The following is a 25,952-nucleotide window of genomic DNA, read 5'->3' as shown; positions in this document are numbered from 1 at the left end:
CTGAAATCCATTGTGGCAAGTTTCTACAGAGAATTGAAAGAGAACAATATTTGGAATATGGAAATTTTGAATTGGCAGAAAATGTGGAAGAAAAGCAGAAGGTATCAGTGTAAAATATACATTCTGTAGGTGTTAAACTTTTAGAGCATGCAGTGATATGTTGCAGTTTCACACAAACATATACCACATACACACATACATATACACACACACAAATGTTTATTTGTACAAGCCAAAGCCACTGATCTCAAAAACAGGATGCACTGATACAACTTAAGGATCATAAATTTCCCAGAAAATGTTTTTGAAAACCCTGTGCACCATAATTCAAGAAGTAATACAAGAAAGATACCCAGAGCTCCTGCGTATAGAAAACAGTCACCAACCAAAAGGATTCACAGATTGTCTCCAGAAAAAAAGTCAATATAATACATTTGTTTAGTACCATATCTCGACCTCTACAATGTCATCCTGACTGCAACTTTGCCTCACATTACTCTCTGATTCAACCAATTCTATGTTCCCAGATGTAGAGCTCAATTGCTCCCATTATGCACTGAATAAAATCCAAATTCCTTGTTTTAGCTTTCGAAGTCCACCATTTCCTGACCCCAATCTGCCTTTCTAGCTTCATTCCACACTACCATCTTCCTTTCTGTAACCTGAGTTAGTTTTTCTGTTGTTAGGATCTCTTCTCCTGCATCTCTGCCCACTGAAGCTTGACCATTTTCTCAAGGTTCTGTGGTGCTCTATTTCTCTGGTCCTCTGTGAAGTCTTCCTTTATTCCTCCAGATGAACAGCCTCTCTTCTGCCTCTGAACAGTCTTTGTATTGTATTTATTTCTGTGTATTTACCACATTCTGCTATGTGGTAGTACCTAACTCAGTTCTTGACTCATAGCAAGTGTTCAATAAATATATGTTGATTGAATGATTTGTGTGCATGTCTCTTCTCCTCTCCTCAGTTATTTACTCCTCATTGGTTGGGAGCTTTTTGGATTCATCTCAGGATCACTTTATTAAAAAGAAAAAACAACAACAGGCATTTAGTAAGCTCCTACAATGTACCAGACATCATGCTGAGTGCTGGATATATAAAGAAAGGCAAAAATAGTACCTGTTCTCAAAAAACTCATTCTAATGTTACAAAGGTTCTTTGAGAGATTAAAAGCATTGTATATATTCACAATACATCATTCACATTATTACATAATTCACAATAACTCATGTTGGCATACTACTTAGGCTTCACATAGCCTTTTCTTATAATGAACCCATGAGGTAAGTGTTGCAAGCAAAAAAAAAAAATGATAATGAATGAAGAAACTGAGTCCTAGCTCTGACTCAAAACCAGGCCCCCTGATTCCATGCCTATGGATTTTTTCACCATGCCATCCTGCCTCCCACACAAATCCATGTAAACTCCAAATTCTTGAAACCAGTTTCTTCCATTCTTTGTTGTAAATAATTGGGACAGAAGACTTTATCCAGCAACTTATTTCTAGCACAGATGAATATGGGGGATTCTCTTAATTTATTTGGCCTTTCTTTGCTGCCTGGCTCTTCTCTATGATATTAAGAAATCTGAGGAGATTTGATAGACATAGTAAATCATTTCTGCCCTTTAAGCAATATATCTTTATATCTTGGCAGAGGAACTTGAGGACTGCAGTCAACCACTTCAGATATATGCCTGATAACTAAAGAAGATATGTTTGCTGGCTGTTGTAGATGTGTGCATGGCGTTATGGAGGGACCAGGAAAAGATGTATTTTTCCCACTAAAAGAGGATTTTAGAGCAAAAAAATGCAATCATTTTTGTTATTTTTCTTGACAATTATTATACATTCATGTATCCTTGTCTCACCACATATGGGGTCCCTTTGCATGGTCTGAAAATTTAGGTTTTCCTAGTAAAAGAGATTGTTAGTTTTGCTTGAATTTTGTCTAGACAGAGCAAAGCAAGATGGAACATGGGCTTTCAGATGCTCATTAATTGACAGTGTTTTTCATGGTAGAAAGATCCTAATATCCTCTTTTTGTCCAACTACCTTCATGGGGTATGGCATAGACTATGTATTTATGTTACATGTGTGATTCAATAAAAGCATCTCATAGATATGTAGTGTAGTATAGTGGAAAGAATCATGGAGTTGAGGTGAAAGTACCTAAATTTAAATACTATCTACTATGTAGCTACCTTTGTGGTCTTGGGCAATACAGTTTTCCAGTATAGGCTTCAATGAAGAAAGAGGAGGTGATGGTCCCATAATCTTTTCTAGTGCTAAATCTTAAGACTATTATCATGGGGGGAGGGAGGAACTATTGGATAATTAGAAATTATACAAAATAGTCTACATAAGGGTTATTTCTTTGGATTATTTCTAAATCCATTAAGACCATAATTTGCTTCCATATTCAGGGAAGAGCCACATGTTCAAATATCAGTTATCTCTTACACTTAGGAAAAAGTCCATTCATAGAAGTGACATATGAAGACTCAATCATTTAGATTTTTCAGAAGAAAAAGCAATTTACAAACACAAAGATTTGTTACTCCTTTCCAGAGGTCAAATCTACTATTCTGTTGAATTAATCAAAGAAAACAGTTAGCAAATGTGAGCTGGCAACTCATGATAAAATTCCAAGTAGATTTTACGCCCATCTTGTGTCCAACTCAACTTTTGAAATGCAGGGAACTTTATTGGACTTGGCAAATTTTGTGAGTCATGGCTAAAGACTGATCACCTCTTAATGAGCTTCTTCTGCTTAAAACAAAGATATAACTTTGCCTTATCTAAGACATAAGAATCTGCCAAATAAAGCATATCTATAGTCCCACAAGTTGTTTCCATTGTGAAGAAAATGAGATTAGTTGGGAGTACTTGAGAATGTTGAAGATAAGGTTGCAGTTCAGGACCAGAAAAATAAAGCTTAGAGATAAGCTGTGACAGATAATATTTCCAGAGATGGACTCCAAAGAGTTGGTCCTTCAGTAGGGATTTACAGGATATCAAAGAATGTCTGTGGAAACGAAAAAATGATTTATAAATGTTTAACTCCTCTGTGGTGATTTCTTGAAGTAGATGGATAGCTACGATTCTTTCCTTCCCCCCAACAAAAAAGAGGGACCAAACATCTTGTTGCACACAAGTCTGATAACAAAATGGGTTAGGATTTATGAGAGAAGAGGGCATTTCCTCCCAACAAATCATTTCATTCATAATAGATAAACCACCATCTTCAGAACAACTGTAGAGTTCTGTGAAATGTTTTAGATCCAGATCTATTATATTACAGGTCTGTACAACCTGAAATCTGGGCACCCCAAAGGATTTCAAGCACTTGGCAAAAAAATGTAGAGGACATTTTCCTCTACACTCTTCACTGGCTGCCAGAAACTCTTTGGCAGGTGACTCTTTGTGCCGGCTACTGTGTTATTTCAAGGATCTGGGGTTTTACCAGTGTGAGAACACTTTCTACCAATGTAGATTCCACTGCTGCACCTTAGAAAATAATATTTCAAATTTCCAAACTTGGAATCAGAAAGATCTGATCTTTCCTACCTGTGACATTAGTTGTGAGTTCTTGGACAAATCGCTCACCATCTCTAAGCCTCAGTTTCCTCATGTGTAAGTTAGAAATAATAGTACCTTCCTTCCTTTTTTTCTCCTTCCCTCCCTTCTCTCTTTCCTTCCTTTCTATCTCACAGAATTGTTATGAGGATCAAATAAAATAATATATGCTAAGTGATTTGCAAACCTAAAAATGCTATATAAATGTAAGCTATTAGTATTATTTCCTTTTAACAAAGGTTCTATCTATGCATTTTTCTTTCTTATGTCCAAAAATGTCACTTCCCAGCATTTTCCCTTCCATTCTTATCCCACATTAAAAAAACAAGAAATATAGCCTAGACAATCTACATAATCTGCTGAGCACCCTCCCAACCCCTCAACCACTCTAAATTGGTACCTCCCAAGTATCCTAAATAAGCCTCTTTAAATTTACCTAAGCTGGTTCTCAGACAGCCTTGCTGTGTTCAAGGCAGAATTGGAAACCAGTTCTTTTGACTTCAAAGCTGACCGTAAAGACACTCTACCTGTCTTTATCTATTAAAAGGTGTAGAAAAATTTTAAAAACATGGACATGCCTCAATTTTCCACCTGGTTTTTGGCAAATCCAGATGTTCTTAACTTACTTATAGCCCTTGAACCTGCATAGTATGATTGCAGGGGCTTACCCTGAAATTTCTCCCAAATCCACTATGATGCTTGAGGAGCATCATACTTTGGGGATATGATTTTCTATTCATCATCATCTTTATCAAAATCATGCATCAGATGCCTGCTAGTTTACGTTTGGATAGATATCAGGGTTGTAGCAATAAGCAAAGTAATAGCTGTCCTTTGTGTCATTCTTTAAATAAAGTTTATGTAAGATCCTTAAAGGCAGAGATTGCTTCCTTTGTATATCCAGCACTCAGAATAGTGTATTAAGTGTGTGTTCGTCCTTTGTTGCCAAAGAAGACCATGCCATCAGAGAAATAATGACATGACTTGCACTTGACTTTGTTTTGAGTGAGGGAGGGCTGTGCAGGTCACCAGCCTCACTTCTCCTCCAGAGCCATCTGAATCCAGTGACCAGATATTCATCAGGATGACTGCAGATGACCCAGGATGAAGCAACTGGGGTTAAGTGACTTGCCCAAGGTCACACAGCTAGTGAGTGTCAAGTGTCTGAGGTGAGATTTGAACTCAGGTCCTCCTGAGTCCTATACTGGTGCTTTATCCACTGCACCACCTACCTGCCCTAGTGGAATAAAGTAGGTACTCAATAAATGCTTGGTTGATTGATTGTTTCATATGAATTAGTTCACTGGAGCCTGACAATACGCCTTGAGAGGTATAAATTACATTCTCCCTAAGAAGTTTTTAATATAGTGGGAGAGAGGATACACACATGAAACACATGCACGTACACATACACATATGTATGCATGTATGTGTAGTTGCATATATGTACGCGTATATATGTGGCATTATATATATGTGTGTGTGTGTATATATACTTTTAAAACTATATAATAGCTGGTGGCACAATGGATAGAGACGGGACTGTAGTCAAAGACCTGAGATCAAATCTAGGCTCAGACACTTACTACTGGAAGACTGGACAAATTCATTAACCTCTGATTGCCAGTTTCCTCAACAGAAAAATGGGAATACCTAGCTCAAAGGGTTGTTATGAGGATCAAATAAGATAATATTTGTAAAAGAAAGCACTTAACACAACACCTATCACATAGTAGGTGCTATAGAAATGCTTATTTCTTTTCCTTCTCTTTCATAGGATGTACTTTCTTATTCTTTGTATGTTGAAATGATTGTACTTATTGATGATTAAATTCAAAATAAAAATTTCATTTTAGGAACTTAGCATGAAATCTTCAATAACATACGAATGCATGCACCTGCACATGTGCGTGCGCACGCACACACACACACACACACACACACACACACACACACACACACACACACACACACACACACACACACACACACACTCCTCTCTGTTTAGGATCCTGCTCCCCTGCCCCCACCTGATCTCCACAAAGACAAAGGCCCAAGAAATGAGACTATCTGAAACCAGTAGAGGTTTCTGAGGCCAAACGAAACACCTTACTGGTATGAGTTGTGCTTGTTCTTTGTTGCCGAAGACCATGCCATTAGAGAAATGATGACATGACTTGCTCTTGACTTTGTTTTGAGGGAGTGAGGGTTGTGCTGGTCACCAGCCTCACTTCTCCTCTGGAGCCATCTGAATCCAGTAACCAGATATTCATCAGGACAACTGAATATGGCCCAGGATGCAATGGGAGACTGATAGGTATGAGTATTTGTAATTAAAGAAAGACTTTATTATGAAGGTGTTTTTGACTTCTGACTCGAAATCAGGCTAAGGGACTTATTATTCTGATAGTTAATAAGCCTGAGTGAGCTTGCTGAGACTTATCCATCTCCCTCAGAAAGTAAACAGCCCTTATTTTCATCTATATGGGATGAGTAGTCATATTTCATGCCATCATTTTGCATGGAGATGAGTTTCATTTGCCTCATTAGCAAAATGAAGGGAAAATGATTTGCTCCTTTGCTGAAAGTTGTGGTGAAGATGAATGAATGGATATTTTTACAAAGTATTCTGAAATTCTGAAACCTTTTGAGGAAAAGTTTCAAGTAAATTCCAAGTGATTTGTCTTTTCCAGACTTCTGTTTTGAAGGTATTTGGGCTGGATACTGTGATATTCCTTAATTACTGTTAGAATGAGGAACTGGCCAATAGGATCTCAGTCGTTCTAATATGACCAGAAAATATTCTGCCTTCTGTCAATCCACAAAGAGGCTCAAGGAGACTACTTGGTAAAGTGTGATGTTGAGTAATGGAGAAACCTGTCCTCCAATTCAGAGCATGCACAGGCATTCTGTGATTGTTTCCTATCTGCTACCAACATGAATAAAAGCCTTTTAATAGTCCACTTATCCAGAAATGAGTGTGCATATAAAAGTCTCTAGCCAAGGGTCTTTTTTTCGCCAGTCTTTATTCGCCTGTTGGTTTTTGAGTGGGAAAGAGGAAACACTTTAGTGAGTCTCTAAATGAAGGAAGAGCTTCTTGTTCTTGGGTGAATGAATAGAATGAAGGGAGGATGAGGTAAAATATAGCCTTTGAAAGACTGGAAGGACTACCAGGAGGTCCAGTAACTATTGTCCATAGCAGAGTTTGTTAGCAGACAAGGTCAATGAAGAACTAGCCTTGAGAAGCAACCTGCTTAATACAATCCATTAGTAAATAGACCCATTACCCTGCATTCCAAGGCAGTGACTTTTTCTTTAATTATGCCCCATTCAGAAGGGAACTTTGAAAGAAGAAATATTTTGTAATCACTCTAAATTTGAACTCGCTTTCCATAGGGATTGAGATATAGAGGGGAAAGTGTGCCTAGATTTGGGGATACTTTTTATGCTTTTGTTGTTAGTTCCTTTTAGTAAATATACCTTTAAAAAAGCTAATTGATGCTAATAGGTTATTATTGATATCAAGGCGCTATCAACTGAATACCTCATATTGTGGTTCTAATCACTGGTTAGATGGGATTGAGGAGATATTAAGCAGCACTGGTCAATTGATATTAAGGATATATATTGAATGGAGTCTCAAGAGCAGGAGGACCCTTTGGAAGAAATAGTCAAGCTCTGGGAATCTAACTTGCCAATGTGAGTGGGAGTTGGAATAATGACCCTGTGTGAGTATTAAGCTCTTTTAAGGCAAGGAGGTTTCTGGCAAAGGGTCTTATCATTCAGGCACAGTGGAAAATTTATAGTTTTCTAATATTTAGAAGGTTTCTCAGGGATGCAGGGCATTGTTTACACATCATTCAAATTCACTTCAAAGCTGAAAAAGACATCTGGTCTCCTGGTGATCTTTATAAAAACATTCAAAAGCCTTGGGAGTTGCTTTGAGGATATTTCTGGAGATCAGCTTTGCCAGAAGTAAAATATACCTTCTAATAGACTTTGGATGCCCAAAATTTTGCTTTGCTATGCTCATATCTAGCCCAGAAAGAATTCAAATTTACATATACCTTCATGAAGGACTCATCGGTATTCAATTCAGTTTTATAAACATGTATTAAGATGCCACTATGGACAAAGAATTGGGACTAAAAAGGGGGAAAACAAAACAATACTCTACTGAGTTTATACTCTAATGGTGGAGGTTCTATAATATGGATGTGCATGCTGAACTTCTGAGAATGCGTAACATGCTCACCTGTCAACACTTGCTTGTTAAGACTTGTAGGCAGACTTGACTACTAATTGGTTATAACAGACCTGCCCAATTTAGTAGTAGGTAGGGACAAAAATTAAAATAGGCTAAACTTCTTCTGGGAGCAGACAGATTAGACTAGAGACAGACTGATTATGGTTGGTTGTTGAGAGTCACATGACAGGAGAGTATGCAGCGGCAACCCTACATTTTTCACAGGTTGCCTAAGAGTCTTTGGTGGGCCACAGATGATTTGTGGGCCATATGTTGTGCTGTCCTGGGTTATAACATAAATTGTGTTTCTTTATTTGGAAAATAATGCAATCACTATGACTTTAACTCTGTTACACAGCAAATGAAACATGTACGAATGTTTTTTTCAAAATTTTCTTATCTGCTTTCCTTTCCTTGTGCTTCTACCACTCCCTTATTTTTATTCAACATCCCTCAATTGTACCCAGCGTACTACTACCCCCCTAGATTGTTTCAGAGCCTGCAAGGGGGAAGTATCACCCACTTTGGGAACCTCTAGGAGGAACAAACACTACATGGTATCAGAAAACCTGGGTTCAAATCTTGAGTCTTCCCCTGAGAGCTGCTGTAAAAGGATTGCAAAACACTCTAGAAAAAATTGTAAATGGTCCATAGATTTGAAGTCAAGAGATCTGGGTGACCTTGGACAAGTCACTTAACTTCTCTGAAGCTCAATTTTATTATCTTTAAAATGGAAACAATGATATTTTTTTCATCCACCTTCCATCATCATCTATTCTTATTGTTATTAGTATAATAGTAGTAGTCAGATAGAATCACTGTGGGGAGAAACAGCACTGAGAGGGACAAAAAGAATATTCTATTAAAATTTCCAGTCTGCTGAAAAATGGGCAAGAGGAAGGGGATAAAAGGAAGAATTTGGACATTTAGTTTTAGAAAATTCACTATTATTAATTTTTCTTTATGGTAGTTTACATATGGTAGGAGCTCAAAAAATTTTGGTTGAATTGAGCTAATCTCTATCTCCTGAGAACTTTCTTCCAGAGGCTATTCAATCTGAAGGCCCCAGATAATTTTTGTTACCATAGCAAAGAAGAGGAAATATCTGTCAGGCTGTGTGTGAGGGAGTAAGATCAATTTATTGCTGTATCCCTTTGTTGTGAAGTTGAATTTGTGCATAGGGTCCATCCAATGATTTTGGCTGACCTGGTGGAGGGTTTGGGGGTTGTTTCTGGTCATATGTGAAGCAGGATTAAAGTTTATGCACTTTGAGAAGCTAAAGAATTCCCTTATTGGCTAAAGAGGCATCAAACCTGGTGATTCAGTGGTAAATATTAGATTCTTTTCACTCTCTGCTGCCTATGGCTACAGCTTTCACCTTCATCTGAACTGAATGTTCTCCCCCTGTGACCCTGCGCTCTGAGTGGTAGATATGTTACCTAATCATGTCTAGTCTCAGTGACTATGCTTCCTTCCTCTGTAAGCTCATATCAGCACTTCTGTTCCTGACAAGTACATTAAATCAGATGTCCTTTTACTCAAATCACCATTCCCTTTCCTTATCCAAAACATTCCTCTCTAGCCACTATTTCACTACGTGTTGGCTTTTTCTGTTAGAATATGTGGTATTAGAGGGCATGGACCTTCTTGACTACTTGAATTTGCAATCCTGGATCTTAGCAGAGTATCTGGCACATGATAAGCACTTAAATGCTTATCCATTCATTCATTCATCCTTCATTCATTCATTTACAAATAAAAGAAAGCAAATTCACTGTCAGTCTCTTTCTTCAGTTTTGTCTGGGAATTGTTTATGCATTGATTAGAGCTGCTTTCTAAGATATACCTGGAATGAGGAACAGTTCGGTCTGAACTCCAACCCAACATCTACGAGGACATAAGCTCATGGCATCTAAAACACACATTCTACCTAAGTAAGTCTGAGCCTGGATTTCAACTGCTTCTTTTGTGTTTATACTTTCCCAATCTTAGGCAATTGATGACCTATTCCAAGATGGATGTTTCCAGGCTTGGAGACAATCTTGTGAGTGCAGAAAGTCTGGAGGTCTCATGAGGCTGTAACTGAATGGGGACATGAGAAGTGCCCCTGTAAGTACTGCCACAGATGGAGTAGGCAAGCCAGCTTAATCAGGAAGGACAAATCACTGTTACACATCAATAATCACTTACTCCTCTTAGTCCTGGGGGTAAACAGACCTGAATAACAATACCCCTCCGACCAGCAGCTCGGTACCTGCAGGAATAATCTGGAGAAACAGCCCTTATGGAAATGTGATCTAAAAACTACTTCTGCAGTTACCACAGCCTCCAGATCCTCAGCAAACACAGACATTAAAGCGCTAAAAGAAAGAAAATTCTTGTCAACAAAGTTTTAGCATGGTTAAATGGTTCAACATCATAAATGAGCATGAATATATCAGTGAAATGATGCTAAGAAAATAGACTACAATCCATTTTGCCACACTGTATCTTAAAGGCTATGGAATATTTCTATCTAACTTTTAACTGAAACTTCCTATATGAAATGTCTCTTCCTATTAAAATATGAGCTCCCTAAGAGTTGATAGAAATTTTTTTCTATCTGTATTCCCATTACTTAGCACAGTGCTTTGTACATAATAAGGGCTTAATAACGACTCATTCATTTCTTCTTAACCTAGCATTTTTAGAGAGGCATCCCTCACAAAAGACGATTGACCCATGCCTGACCATTTAAATAAAATAATACCTTGCTTTTTCCCAGTTGCATGTAAAGATCATTTTCAACATTCATTTTTAAATAATATTTTATTTTTCCTCAATTACATGTTAAAACAATTTTTAATATTTGGGAATTCCAAATTCTATGTCTACCTCCTTCCCCTATCCCCTCCCAGAGATGGTAAGCAATCTGATATATGTTATATATGTGCAATCATGTAAAACATTTCCATATTAGTCATTTTTTACTAGAAGACAGGAAGAAAAAAAGAAAGGAAGAAAGAAAGAAAGAAAATAAGAAAGGAAGGAAGGAAGGAAGGAAGGAAGGAAGGAAGGAAGGAAGGAAGGAAAGAAAGAAGGGAGGGAGGAAGAAGGGAAGGAAGGAAGGAAGGAAGGAAAAAAGGAAGAAAGAATGCTTCAGTCTGTATTCAGACAATATCAGTTCTTTTTCTGGAGGTGGATAGCATGTTTCATCATGAGTCCTTTGGGATTGTCTTGATCATTGTATTTCTGAGAATAGGTAGTTCACAATTACTTATTGTATAATATTGCTGTTACTATGTACAATGTTCTCCTGGTTCTGCTCATTTCACTTTGCATGTAGGTCCTTCCAGATTTTCCTGAATCATCCTGCTTGGCATTTCTTATAGCACAATAATATTCCATCACGATCATATACCACAGTTTGTTTAATCATTCCTCAATTGATGGGCATCCCCTCTATTTCCAGTTCTTAACCACCACAACAAGAGCTGCCAAGACCGACTGTAAATGTAAAATGCCTATTTAGTGGTGCTACCAATTGCTTTATGTTCTGATGAGGCTTATGCCAAACCTCCCAGTAGTTCATAAAAGTAGTTACAAATTAAGTTCCTAAACTTGTTTAAGTTATTCTGTCAAACACAAAGTTACGAGTACTCTGTGTTTAGGCATTTCTTTTATGTGCAAAAATAAATTATCTGTCCCATATCTGATTCATACTGTATATTAAATACCTTTTCATTTCCTCTTTGAGGCATAACTAAGCTATGATTATAACCATCCTAACGGCACTGAGGTGGGGGGGGAAGGGTTAACAAGCAGAAGAATATAAAAGGAAAAAGACTGAACCTGGTCCAAAATGCACACATGTGTACAGACAGAATATAGTACAGTTCTTATAGGCCCAATAGAGGTGATCCTTAACTAGACCACCACCAAGCAAATTTAATAAACTCATTAACAATCATGTAACTATTTCACTGCTGTCCCATGAAACTTTAGAGAAAACAAAGTTGTTTATTCCTGCAAAAGGCTATACAGAGCTTACTAGAAACAATATTTTTCAGAAACTTGCTTTTGTAATTAGGCTAACAGGTCCAAACATTTATTAATGGACTGAAAACTTTGGTATGTAAAAAACAGATGCAGAGGATCAAGAGAACTGACTGACCATTCATCATATAATGAAAATGAAAGTAGTTGCTGATAAACACATCACAAGAGGATTAGGAAAGAACAACTTGTTATGAACATCCCCTAATGCTGGGTCTTTTCTACTGAGTTTGCTTCTTTATTACAGCCAAAATATCAAGGAACGCTACACTTTAAGAGAAGCAATATGAAATAACAAATAGTGAGCCAGACTCAGAGTCTGGATGGCCTGGCTGGGTCCAAGGCCTGCCTCTGACATATGCTGAAGATGTGAGTGATCATTGATGATTGAATTAGCCTCTAAGACTTAAATTTCTATGTTGTTGTTTGATTTTTTTAGTTGTGTCTGACCCTTTGTGACCCCATTTGGGGTTTTCTTGGCAAAGATACTAGAATGGTTTGACATTTCCTTCTCTAGTTCATTTTTATAGATGAGGAACTGATTTTACAAATTTATAAATATTGCATTTTGCATTGGTAGTGGGTAGAAGGAATTTATTTTCCAGGAACTCCATAAACCCATAAAATTACAGGTCTAGACAAAAACACACACACACACACAAAAGTCTTGCAAATATCAAGTATTCATTTTTAAGTACTTAGTGGGAGGGATAAATCAATACTCTGAATCACAAGATCCAAAAGGATCTTGACATGCTTGAGCAGTGGTGTTATAACAGCAAGGACCCGGCATACAAAGGAGTTTTGCTGTACAAGTTCTCAGATCTGCTTTTCCAAAAGGAAAGCAACTTTTGAGAGGTCAGCAATCACTTTAATCAAGGACATATATCACTCATTTAGTTCAGTGGGAAAAGTCAGCACCCTGAATTTCAGAGAAAATGCAGACAGAAAAATAAACCCCAACAGAGAGGGCTTCCAACTATCTGACTATAAGCAATGTATACATCACAGATCAACAGACAGATCTAACTGTCTGACCATTACATACACACATAGTTACCACAGACAAAACACTAGCATCTGGATTTTCAAAGCTGAGAGGTTCCTTAGCAGCTACCTAGAATCTCATCCAACCAAACAAACACTTCCAATGAGTAAACCCCAAAGTAAAGCCTCACCTCTGAGTAATTATCCACCTTGCAGAGCTGGAGGACACGACTCTCTGACCCAGTGCCTCAACAGAAATTAATAAAAAATATTGAGGCCTATTAACTAGAGGGGAAGATCTTTAACTCTTCCCCCCATCCACAATTAACCTTATATTAACATTACAGGTGTCAAACTCAAATAGAGACAGAAGGCTGCATCTTGGATTAGAAAACCCCAAATTCACATTATCTATGCTGTACTGTATATTAATTTATTTCGTTAAACATTTCCTAATTACATTTCAGTCTGGTTGGGAGTTTTTAGTTGAAGTCAGAGAATTTGGTGCCTCTGGGCTGGAGCATTGGGATGAATCTAATAAGATGAAATTCAATACAGATGAAAGTAAAGTCTTGCACTTGGGTATAAAAAATCAACTGCACAAACATAAGACAGGAGAGGCCTGGATAGAGAATAGTTGTTCTGAAAAGAATTTAGGGATTTTAATAGAGGACTGAAGGCTCAATATGAATTAGTATTTTCATATGGACCATAAAAATGCAATATTGAGTGGCATTAGAAAGTGCAGAGCTTCCAGGAACAGAGAGATGAAATCCAACTGTATTATGACCTTGTCCCACCTGTCTGGAGAATTATGTTCGTTTCTTGGCACCATGGCTTAAGAAAAGCCCTGACTGATAAGTTGGAGATCATTCAGAGGCTGCAGGATGGTTAAGGGCCTTGAGTCCATGATATATGAGGACCAGCTGAAAGAACTGGGTGTGTTCTGGGTGGAGCTGGGTGACCTTCTCCTTAACCTATAGTCTTAGAGCATTACCTAGAACAGAGGTGTCAAACACAGGACTGGTGACCTGTGATCCTCCCAAGTGTTTTCTGAAGCGATTAATATATAAGAGGGAAACATTTAACAAAATAATGCAATAGAACATAGATAATGTTAATATGTAGTTTTCTAAGTAAATTTCTATTTGTTGTTGTGATATTGTATTTGTCCTTCATTCTCAAAAGAACAGGGAATGATGACATGACTTGCAGTTGACTTGGATTTGAGTAAGGGAGGGCTGTGCAAGGTCACCAGCCTCACTTTCTCCTCCAGAGCCATCTAAATCCAGTGATCTGATATTCATCAGGATGACTGGAGATGGACCAGGATGTAATGGGAGACCAAAATCAATATGCCCCCTGCAGAGATCTTTACATACGTTTTAGTGGCTCATGTTTCTGTATTAGTTTGATGCCCCTGGTCTAGAGCACTAAGAGGACAAATGACTTGCCCAGAGTCACACAAACCAGTATGTGCCAGAAGTAGGATTTGAACCCAGGTCTTCTTGGCTTCAAGACTGGCTCTTTATCCATTATGCCATGTTGTAGTTAACAGTATCACAGCATCAGAGAATTTGAGAATTGTAAGAGACCTCAGCAACTATCTAAATTCTAAGGGAATGTCTACCTTCATATACCTGGTAAGTGGTCACTCAGTCTCTGCTTGAAGATAAGAAGGGTGAAACCACCAGCTTAATAGGCAGGCCATTCCAATTTCAGATAGCTCTAATTATTAGAAAGTCTTTCCTTCTATCAAGTCTAAATTTTCCTCTTTGCTACCTTTACCCATTGCTTCTGGCTCTTAATAGGTGACTTTAGATGGGAGGGGAAAAAGTAGCATTCTTGATTTCATGCTCCCAGCTTGGGCATTTCTTAGTCACTACCTTCAATAGCAACTATCTATTGAATAGTCACGCTATCCTTTCTAACCAGCAAATACAAGCAAATCGTATGTCACCCCAAATTACAGCAAGGTTAAAAGTAAAACTGGCTCAGCCTCATTAGCTGGACAATCTAATTATTTAGACTAGAGCTGTAACTACCAATTTTGGCACCTGGGATACACACCACAAACTTTACCCAGTCAATCAATCCCTTATTTAACTGAATAAGCATTTCCTACATGTCAGACATGGTATTAATGCTGGGAATACAACTACGAAATGAGAGACAGTCCTTTACATTGTGATAGAGGTCTTTGATGTCCATGTCTGATTCTTCATGACCCCATTTGGGATTTTATGGCAAAAATACTAGAGTGGTTTGCCATTTCCTATTATAGCTCATTTGACAGATAAGAAAACTGAAGCAAGCAGGGTAAAGTGACTTGCCCAGGGTCGCACAGGTAGGAAGTACCTGAGGCTGGATTTGAACTCAGAAAGATGAGTCTTCCTGACTCCAGGCTCAACCCTCTATACACCACACCACCTCACTGCCCTGTAATAGAGAATGACAATAGAAATAGGGGAATAAGACTAGAGAATTAAGTTTTAGTTCAGAGATATCAAATTTATCTGGAGTAATAGGGATGAGAGAAATATCAGAAAGTGATCATGGACTTCCAGTACACAAAACCTCACGGAGTAAGAGATACTAGACTGTTGCTAGGAAGGCTAGTGTAGGAGGATGCAGGGCAAGAGAGGGCCAGGGAGGAGCTTTTTCCTGTGATATGACAGTCATCTGTTAGTTTCATTTTTTTCCTCATAGTTTCTAAGTTTAATTTTTTTTCTGCCTGATGTAGAAATGCTCTCAGTGCCCTCTAAATTGTGGTGCCTTTAGGAAAAGGTGTTAATTGCTCCAATCTAGTTATAACTCTTGTTACATCTCTTTGGAGGCCAGAGGTAGGTGGCTTTCCAACCTTCAACCAAGTTCTGTGTAGTTGAAATAGTAAGTGAACCTAAGAGTCAGAAGATCTTGGTTAAAGTCACTCCATCACTAACTGTCATTTTGGACAAACGCTTAACAGCTCTTAGGGTTATTTCACTCATTCCAATTCAGCCAGGGGTTCATCAATGCTTATCCGCTGGAGGCTATAGAGAGCCAAGAAATTCAATGTAACTGAAAAGCTCAGTCCCTCCTCCACTTAAGAGATGGCAGAGTGAGGGAAGGAACGCTTCTGGAAAGGAAATGATGAAAATGAGGAAAGATTCCAGCAAGGAGAAGAAGGCTCTAGGCTGCTTTATATCACTATTACCACTGCTGCTGCTGCATATGTCTGGTCTATTGCTTCCACCTACTGCTCCCCAGGCAGCTACTAGTTTAGCCCCCAAAACTCACACAATGGGAATGAAAATGTGTGCCCAAAATATCTCAGAAGCTTCTTGTGAAAATTGGGTGGAATAAAAAATGTGAAAGCATTTGGGAGCTCTGAAGCACTATACAAATGTAAACTCTCCTCTCTGGCTACCATTCATGGCGTCACTGAAAGAAGAGATACAAGAAATGAAAAAATAAATCACAAAGCATTTAAGTGCTTCTGAGGTATGTACCAAGCAGCTACCTCGGTACCTAACTAATTGTTAGGGAAACAAGTACAGAAATGAAACAATGCCTACCCTCAAAAAGCTCACATTCTAATAGAGACAATACACAGAGGAAAGTAGTTGCCAAGGAAAGTCAGGGAGTCAGAGGATGGTGAAGCGATTCCATGCGCAGAAAAACTATTCTGCCACAAGGCAACATTATCAGCATCCTACTTTCCTGTTTTCTTGGTCTCAGTTCCTAAAACCAAATGGCTCAGTATTGCTACGCTGTCTTCCTATATAAAATACATTCTATCTGGCACATCTTAAAATTAGGTTTAAATAACTTTGCTGGGAATTTTCACCAGAGAAATTGAATGTATCTTCCCTCTGCAGGCAATAATAGGGTGACTGTTTCAAGGCAATGGACATTGGAATGATAACAGAGGACAGAGCTATGTGCAAAGAAGTGTCTAATGACAAGTATTCTAGGAAGAGATACAGGAACCAGGCAGTCCCTAAAACCCTGATATGGAAGCAAGTTTCTCACTTCCAGATACCTCACAAAGCCAGTAAACTGTTATTGTCTCCAACTTACAGAATATGAAATGATTTTCAATATTTAGAAATCTGTTACTCCCACTTGTCCCCCTCAGAATTAAAATCTAGCAACATTCTGCCCAAAGCTCTGTTGGGAGGAAAATCTACTTCCAAGACAGAAAAAGAAAAAAGCAACCTACTGGGATGTATTTAAACATTGGTGAGGGTTTCAGGTTGGAGTTTCCAAAAGGCTCAACTTTTGAGCCAAGAAACCCCAAATTCCATCCTAGCACTCAATGTCAGCCCCCCTTTTCCCCACTGTCACTCCCAAATTATTCCTTTTTCCTCTCAGGCTATCAGTCCAAGAATTATTTTCCTAAAGATTTTTGTCTACAAGAGGTCCTCCATGACTTGTGCTATGTTTTTGGTGAGTTTGATTTAACTTCACACTAGCATTAATTTTTTTCTTCCTCCATGATTGGATTTACAACTCAAACCTGCTCCATCACTAATAACACACATCATTACAGGCAGGCTCCTTTCTTGACTGATCCCAGAAAGGCAAAACCCAGCTCTGTTCTGCAGGCAGCCAAGAGCAGGAGAGCAGAGAAAGAATGTGTTCCTGGAGCGCCCTCTGGTGGTGCTTTGGAATAGATTCAACCCAAATAGTCTTACTGCATCAAATCATGACTTGCATGTCAAGAAGGTTGAATTTTTTCTTCCCCCTTAAGAAGCTGGAGAGATATTTAAATCGGAAAGAGGAGCAATGGCGAAAATGTAAAAAAGCCTTGCAACTCCATCACTTATAATTATGTCCAAGACATAAATATGCTACCATATTATGTTATCAGTAACCAGTACCTCAAATCACAAATGGCCAATGTAGCTTTCTTTTAATAGATCTTATATGTTAGGGTTTTTTTGTAAGAAACATATAGGTAGCACAGAACGAATCCTCACTACTGCCTTTTGAGGCAGGGGATGTATAAAAATGAATATTATCCTAATTTTACAAATAAAACTGGTAGCCAAGAAAGTCAAATCTTTTTTTCTAAATTGAGAATGAACAACTTACTAGTAGAATTAGATTTTTTAAAAGGAAATCAAACTCCAAATTGCCTGCCAGGATAAAGGCTAATGGCAAATCTATGACCTCAGAGGTTTACAACATTCAGTAGCAACTTATACCTAAACTCTTTTAGGAAACCTTTCATTGGTGCAGTATGAGGTATTTGGGGTATTCAGAGAGGACTAGCCCCTCTTATGGGAGGGCTTGCTGAGGACTTTTCAGGGCTACCCATCCACCTTTGGTATCTACCTTCACCCAACTTTCACCTGTGGCTCCAAGAAACTGTAGCATGTACAACAGATACACCTTGGTAAAACCTTCTCAGCAGAGACTGAGGGCAACCACAGGCCTCAAACCCATCAGTGAGTTAGGAGGATATCTATCCCAAGCATGTGAAGACTTTCCTTCTGGCAGAATGGGTGGATGAGAGCAATTTATTCCAACACCCATGAGGGCAGATGAAGTAGGCAACGTGGAGCTCTTAGAACTTGGTTAGACTTTGAAGACACCAAGGTCAGCCACTGCATCCAAAGCCATTGCCAGGAATCTTGAGCTTTGTCTTGCCACTGGACCTTGATTACTCTGGAAGAGAGAATGAGGCTAACAACTTTGTGCAATTCTGCCTCACTAAAATTCAATTCACACATGAGTCAAGACAATGCCCTGCGATGTCATTGGCCCTCTTTGCAACAAAGGATGAAACAATAACATTGGTGCAGGGAATATGGTCACATTTTTGAAAAATAATGATATGGCTCAGTTTTCAATAGCTAATGTACAAATATATTCCCTGGAACTGAAAGATAAAGTCAAATAAACAATTATTTATTAAGTGTATGTGTGCTACTTCATTATGGAAGTCACTTAACAAGTTCAGTCATCCCAATGAATGTTGAATTAGACTTAATGTCTTGGTAAATGAGTAAATGAATGAGCGAATGATAAAATCAATCCTCAAACACCGTGAAATGCACTGGAGATACAAATAGAAAAATAACAGTGCCTATTTTCAAATAGTTCACTTTCTAACAGAAGGAGAAAACACATACAAGAGGTTTTAGCTATAAGTCTGGCCATGGAAAAGCCCGAGGGCCCTCAGGGGGCAGTAGCAAAGCAAATGAGAATAGAAAATATCAAAAATTGTGCATGAGGATTGATTCAAAGAACTGAACGTGTTTAGCCTGGGGAAAAAAAATGTCAAGAGAGAGATGTAGAAAGCAAAATTCATTTTCTTTTTCCCAAAATCTTTCTCTCTTTCCAACTTTCCTATTATTGAATAGGGCACCTCCATCCTCTGAGTTACTCAGGATTGAAACCTCTATGTCATTCTCAAATCACTTGCACTCACCTCACTTATCCAACCTGTTGTCAAATTTTGTCATTTTTATCTCTACAATATCTCTCCTCTATGTGTCATTCTCTAACCTCACACAGCAGCCACCCTGGTGAAAGGTCTGATGAGACCCACACAGATGAACTATTTCAATTGGATTTGATGAGTCTCCTCCCCACCTCAAGTGTCTCCCTACTTCAGTCTATTTTCCACCCACCTGCCAAGTGATTTTCCTAAATCACAGGTCTGACCAGATCTCACTTCACCCCCTACTCGATAGCTCTGTGGTTCCTTATTATCTTCAGGATCAAATATAAAATCTTCTCTTTGACATTTAAGGTCCTTCACAACCTGGACCCTTCCTATATTTTCATCTTCTTAAATTATATTCCCCTCCATAAACTCTACAATTCAGTGACATTGACCTTCTTGCTGTTCTTTGACCAAGATTTTCTACATCTGGACTGTCGCCTTTTTTCTAGCTGTCTCCCACCTCTGGAATATTCTTCCTTATATCTTATACCTTCTGACTTCCCTGGTTTCCTTTAAGAGTTAGCTCAAATTGCACCACCTGTAGGAGGTTTACTCCCCTTGCTAGTGCCTTACCTAGAAGATTACCTTCCATTTTGACTGCATATATTTTGCACATATATTATTTATAACCTATTTTATTTTAACTTATTTGTATTTATACTATTTATTATCTATTATTTAGAGGTTGTCTCCCCCATTAAACTGTAACCTCCTTTGGGCAGGGACTATATTTTTGCCTTTCTTTGTATTCCCAGAATATGGCACAGTGCTTTAATAAATATTTGTTGAGTATGAACTGACTGATATGATAACTGTCTTCAAATATTTGAAGGGCTGCCATACCAAGAAACATTAGACTCGTTTTGTTTGGTTTCAAAGGGCAGAAGCAGATATAACCAGAACAAGTAGCAAAGAAACCAATTAGACTTGATGTCAGGAAAATCTTCCTACGATTAGAGTTGTACAAGAGTGGAAATGGTCAGTCTCAAGGAATGATGGTCTTGCTGGAAGTCTTCAAACACTGAATGGACAACCACTTACTGAGGATGTTATGATGGGGATTCCTTTGGGGTAGAGGTTGCAACACTGGATGATCACTGAGGTCCCTTCCAATTCTCAAATTCTTGAGTCTAGATTTTGGAAATCTATTTGCCACATTTGGTTAGGTCTATGATGATCCAAAGCAACAACAAATACTTCTTGATTATCCGTGGCAGACCAGGTAGTAGCTACACTGAACTTCATCAAGATAAAAAAAGAAGCATAAAATAGAGTCCCTCCCTGAAATCTGACTATTCAGAGATAGGCAGTGTGATCTAATGGTTAGAATAATGGAGCTGAAGTCCCAACTCTACTATTTAGAACTAGTCACCTCAAGTAATTCACTTTGCCTTTTTAGGTCTTAATTTCCTTGGGTGAAAGTTGAAAGGAGTGGATTCAAAGATGTTGAGGACCCTTTCACACCCCAAGATTCTCTTATCTATATCTAAGAAGCTAAGTTACTTTAGAATAGCAATTAACCAGTATAGAATCCTTTAAGCTTTGCAAAGTACTTTCATATTCTCTCTTTTTGGAACTCACAACAATTCTGTGAAGTAACATGACAGATATTATTATTATTAGCCACATTCTATAGATGAGGGAACTGAGGCCCAGAGAGGTTAAGTGATTTCCCAGGGTCACATAGATATTGTATCTGAGGCCAGATTCAAACACATGTTTTCCTGACTCTAAATCCAGTTCACTAACCACTAGACTGAAATTTCTCTGGGTAAGGGCTACAGAAAGCACTAAAGAAAATATGGTCCAGACCATAAGTGCTTAGGGACCTCAGTGAAGTCATGGTGACTTTCAGAACATGGGGACCTAAGAAACAGACATACCATTAATACATAATACATGTTTTTGAGGTACCAGATGACTGCAACCATAAACACATAAATTTTTTCTGTTTGAGTCAGTATGTGTGATTCAATATTTCCATCTCCTTTCCAGAGACGTATTTTTAATAACAAAGATATTGCCTGAATGTCTGACTCACAGAGGCTGATTGATTTCTTTCTGGCAGAAAAGAAGCACCTCTAGTTGAAGGAAATTAAGGCATCCTTGCAAAGACGTCATGGTGACTTTTCACTGATTTCCAGTCCATCTCTATCTTGTCCTGGCTGTCCTCTTGCAGTCTCTGTCTTCTCTCCTCTTCACATTCACAATATTTTCACTTGCTGGATGAAGTGTGATCACAATCATTATGGGAGGTGGAGGGGAAGCAATTAAGATAGGAGTGGGATCCCATCTCAGTGTCCTTTTGTGGGATCTAAAGGACACTGTTAGTTCTTAGTCTTTTTTGCAAAACCTAGTAAGAAAAGTAGAATGACAAAAAAATAAGCAAAGCCTTATTGTGCAAATGTATTTGTTTGACTTGCCTCTGGGAAGTTGATTCATCTCTGAAACAGAGTTTACCATCTTAGCAAAACACACTGGAAAAATTCATTCCTTATGTAGAGAGTTGTTTTTAAATAACCAGGACTTAAAGAAAAAGTTATTTACTATATTATTTATCCAGAGATTTCCAGGCAGAAAAACAGCAGTACAAAATAAACTCCCATTACTACCATAGGAGTCAGGGTAGCCTGAGAAATTAGGTAAATAATCCATAGCATTATCTGCTAATTCACTTTCTTGGTACAGAGTACAATTGCCTGAAGAATCGTCTATAGTAAATGACCCTGTTCTCTGGAATAAACAGCTTTTTCTCACAGCTCTGTATGAATTTAGCTCCTTACTCTTTCATTCAATTAATAAATATTTTCAGTTAAATATTCGTCCAGGGCCTATTATGAACATAACATTTGCTAATGAAGAGACAAGGACATTTTGTTAAGGAAACAAAGCAAATTCAAGTAAAAAGTTAAAGATGTATGTAAAACAAAAGTCATTCCCCAATGGTCAAGTGATATAAACAAGTAGTTCTCTAAAGAAAATATTGCAAACTATTAATAACCACATGAAAGAAGGCTAAAAATCACTAATAAGAGAAATGCAACTCAACCCTGAGGTTAACCTTATACCCTATTTAGGCAAAGATGACAAAAGAGGGGAATAATCAATTTGAAAGGGGTTATGGGAAAATAGGCTTATTGGTGCATTATTGATGGAATTGTAAATCTTTATAAGTATTTTGGAAAACAATTTGGAATTATGAAAATAAAGTGACCAAATATCTAGTCCCCTTGACCCAAAGATTCTAGGTATAAGAAGAAAGTCCATATGCACACCAAAATATTTACAGCAGCACTTTTTTTGTTATTTGAATTGGAAACAAAGCTGATGCTCATAAATGGGCACTGACTAAATAAAGTATGGTACATTTATGTAATGGAACATCAGTGTTCTGTGAGAAATGTTGACTATGGAAGAACTGTGGAAAGACTCTGACTAATCGATGCACAGTGAAGTAAGCAGAGCCAAGAAAACAATAATATTCAATGGCTAACAACAATGTAAACCCTCCAAACCACTGCACATACATGCAAATACACACACAGAGCAAAAGTAAATAGTGTTTTGAAAAATTATGAAGAATAAGCATGACTTAAAAGAAGAGATATGAGAATACACTCCCACCCAACTCTTGAAAAGTCAGGGGGTTCACAAGTGTTGCATATTGCAACATTAGTATTGCATATTATCTGATTTCTTCCAAGTATTGATCAGATATAATGATTTTTTCCTTTAAAAATACTACTTGTTATAATGCATGACTTTCTGGAAGAGAGAAAAGAAGAGATACTGGGGGAAACTATGAGACATCAATAAAAATTTACTTTAAAAAAGCAAGAAAAAAATTAAAGAACAAGAAATAATTTGTAACTGTTATATGAGTGAGACAGAGAGCAGGTACTAGAAGAGGTCAGAGGGGGAGGTATCACTGTGGATTGGGTTGAGTTGGGAGAAGCCTTCCAGGAAATGATCTCTGAGTAGATCCCCAAAATGGGTAGCTATGTGGGGTGCAGTAGATAAGAACACTGGACTTGGAACCAATAAGACTCATCTTCACTAGTTCACATCCAGTCTCAGATACTTACTAGTGACATGATCCTGTTTGCCTCAGTTTCTCATCTGTGAACTGAGTTGAAGGAAGGAAATACTCCAGGGTCATTGCCAAAAAAACAAACAAACAAACCCAAGTGTGGTTATGAAGAGTCAGACATGACTGAAGCAACTGAACAACTGTAACATAGAGCCTCAGGAAAAGCAGGTAGAATTGGGACAGGCTGAAAGAAAAAGAGAGTATGTCCCTGGTAGGGAACATCAGTGTGTTTGGGGGACATGCAGTGAACCACAGTACTCTGATTCACTCTCCCTCCATGCAAGTTAGATTATTTTTTTCCTTAAAAATATTGAAGCCAATGTTGAGATTTGATTGACTTGGGAGACTAAAAGCTCAGGCTATTAATGTTACTTCCTAGTCTTCTGAGTACAAAACAGCAAGAGGAACTCCAGGTTCTCTCTCTGATGATTGACTAGTAGACAGGGATGGACAGCTCCCATACAGGAAAGCTTTGCTCAGTGAATCAATTCAGGGTGTCTTCAATGTATAACCTGGTTAAATATTTTTCTCCTTCTACAGATCAGTAAATCTTTGGTTAACTATTGAGTGGTATACTGGAACAATTTAATAACGTTATTCTTGTTATAATCCAAACTTGAAATTCCCTCTCCTACCCCAGTGCTTTTGTATAGATGTCCCCTCATGCACACAGACTTGCTGGAGCCAGCTCAAACTGGCTCATTTTCAGTATAAGCATTTATGTCTCAAAAATCAGCAAGTGTCATAAATAAGGACTTGACTTATCATTTTGTCAATTGTCTAGAATTAAGAAAGCAATGGAGAAAATGTCACTAAATTTAAAAATATGTTGTGCATGCATTTTTTTTCAGAGAGCCAGTGTTAAACATTTACAAGGACACTCCTATCTTCAAGTGTCTAATATCATTCCAATATTGAGCCTAAAGTACTGTATGACTGGTCAGAGTCAGTCGTAGCCCAGAATGAGAGCTGAAGGAGATTTGACTTTAGAGAAGGGTCATTTTTGTGTAACACTGGGAAAGCAAAGGTTAGAAAAGATTAGTAAGAGTTTGAATGCAGACCAAATAGGTTGAATTTAACTTCTAAGCAATGGGAAAGACGTTGAAAGTTTTGAATATTCATCTGAACTATATTTCAATAGAAATTCAATAGATTTGAGGGAATATTTCATTTTTGTTACTGTATTCCCAGTACTTTGCACATACATTGTAAATACTGGATTGAATTGAACATGGAATAACATAATGAAGGCTGGGTTTAGAAAAGATTAAAGGGCTAAGGAGAAAGGAAGGAGCAGTGACATGAGAATAAGTCAGAGAAGGAAGAGACTAGGCAAGGAGGTCCCCTAAGAAGCCAAAGCAACAGTACAAATGGGAAATGACAAGGTTTGTCCTGGTGGAGTGATGGTAGAACTAATAACTGTTAACATTTATATAGTACTTACTGTGCTAAGTGCTTTATAATTATGGTCTTATTTCATCCTCACAACAATCCTGGGAGGTAAGTGCTATTATTAGCCTCATTTTATAGATGAGGCAACTGAGGCAAATAGAGGCTAAGTGACTTGCCCAGGTTCACACAACTAGTTAAGCCTCAAAGCTGAATTTGAATTCAGGTTTTCCTGACTCCAGACCCAAAAATGGATACAATGAGAGAAATTCAAGAGACCTTAGGAAGGAAAAATCAACAAGACTTTAAAATATGATGGGGAGGGAAGAGGGGGGAATAGGGACAGCAAGATAGAAGGAGAAATTTTAAGCTTGGAAATTTTGATCCTGGGAGACCAATAATGATGGTGCCACACAGAATTTTTTTTTTTCAAAAGAGAAATCAGAAGGGGAAACTATATGGAAGAGAGGAAGGAAAGAAGTCTATATTTGAAGTTGAAATAACAGGGGACAACCAGAGACCTAAGGTTCCTCGGCTCATATTCTCCATCCTCTCTTTCTAGAAGGGCAACTAATGCTATCACAGATTCACAGGTATTTGTGGATCCACACCGCTATGCTCTTTGCAAAAGAGCAAAGACTCTTACCTGAAGACAGTCAAGAACCTCCCCAGTTCTGTTCCCTCAAGGCCTTGGCTCTGAGATCTGCCATCTCCCACACAAGATATGAGGGAAGGTTCTCCCAGCAACATAATGCCTTTAATGACTTTAGGTATATGTTTTGTTTTTAACAGTACTTCCTAGTACAAAGCTGGGCCTTCTTTGGCATTGACCTCACCCTAATTTATGGTGATTATCCAGTTCAACTCAATTTTAGTTATTGGTTTTTCCCTTATCACCAAATAGCTACCAAGTTCAAGATTATCCAGGTTTTTTGTTTGTTTGTTTTTTACTTTCTAAGTTAGTCCATTTAGTCTAGTTAGTCCATTGTTATGGTAAGGCAATTTGAAGATCTTTTCTGACCCTTAATAGGTCCATGTGACCTGCTTTGACCTTTGGTCCAGCCCCCAGCCTAAGTCACATGGAGCTGATGGTGAGAGAAGCTTGCCAAATGGGTGAAGCAGGAGTGAGGCAGAGCTGAGAGAGAAAGCAGGCAGAGCTGAAGCAAAGCAGAGCAAATCAACTGGCTTGAGT

At 38.1% G+C, this 25,952-nt stretch overlaps 1 long non-coding RNA gene across 1 annotated transcript; it reads right to left on the bottom strand.

The window, feature by feature from the left end:
• Nucleotides 1–202: 202 nt before the first annotated feature.
• Nucleotides 203–25,722, bottom strand: LOC140514546 (uncharacterized). The gene is made up of 2 exons (XR_011970718.1): nucleotides 25,407–25,722; nucleotides 203–1,013 (listed from the first exon to the last, which is right to left on the bottom strand). It is a non-coding gene; the product is annotated as an uncharacterized lncRNA (long non-coding RNA).
• Between the last annotated feature and the right edge of the window lie 230 nt (nucleotides 25,723–25,952).

This window comes from Notamacropus eugenii, chromosome 7 (genome assembly GCF_028372415.1).
Source record: "Notamacropus eugenii isolate mMacEug1 chromosome 7, mMacEug1.pri_v2, whole genome shotgun sequence".
NCBI lineage: Eukaryota > Metazoa > Chordata > Mammalia > Diprotodontia > Macropodidae > Notamacropus > Notamacropus eugenii.
The sequence above is the reverse complement of the archived record's forward strand: the minus strand, read 5'-3'. Positions and strand labels throughout refer to the sequence as shown.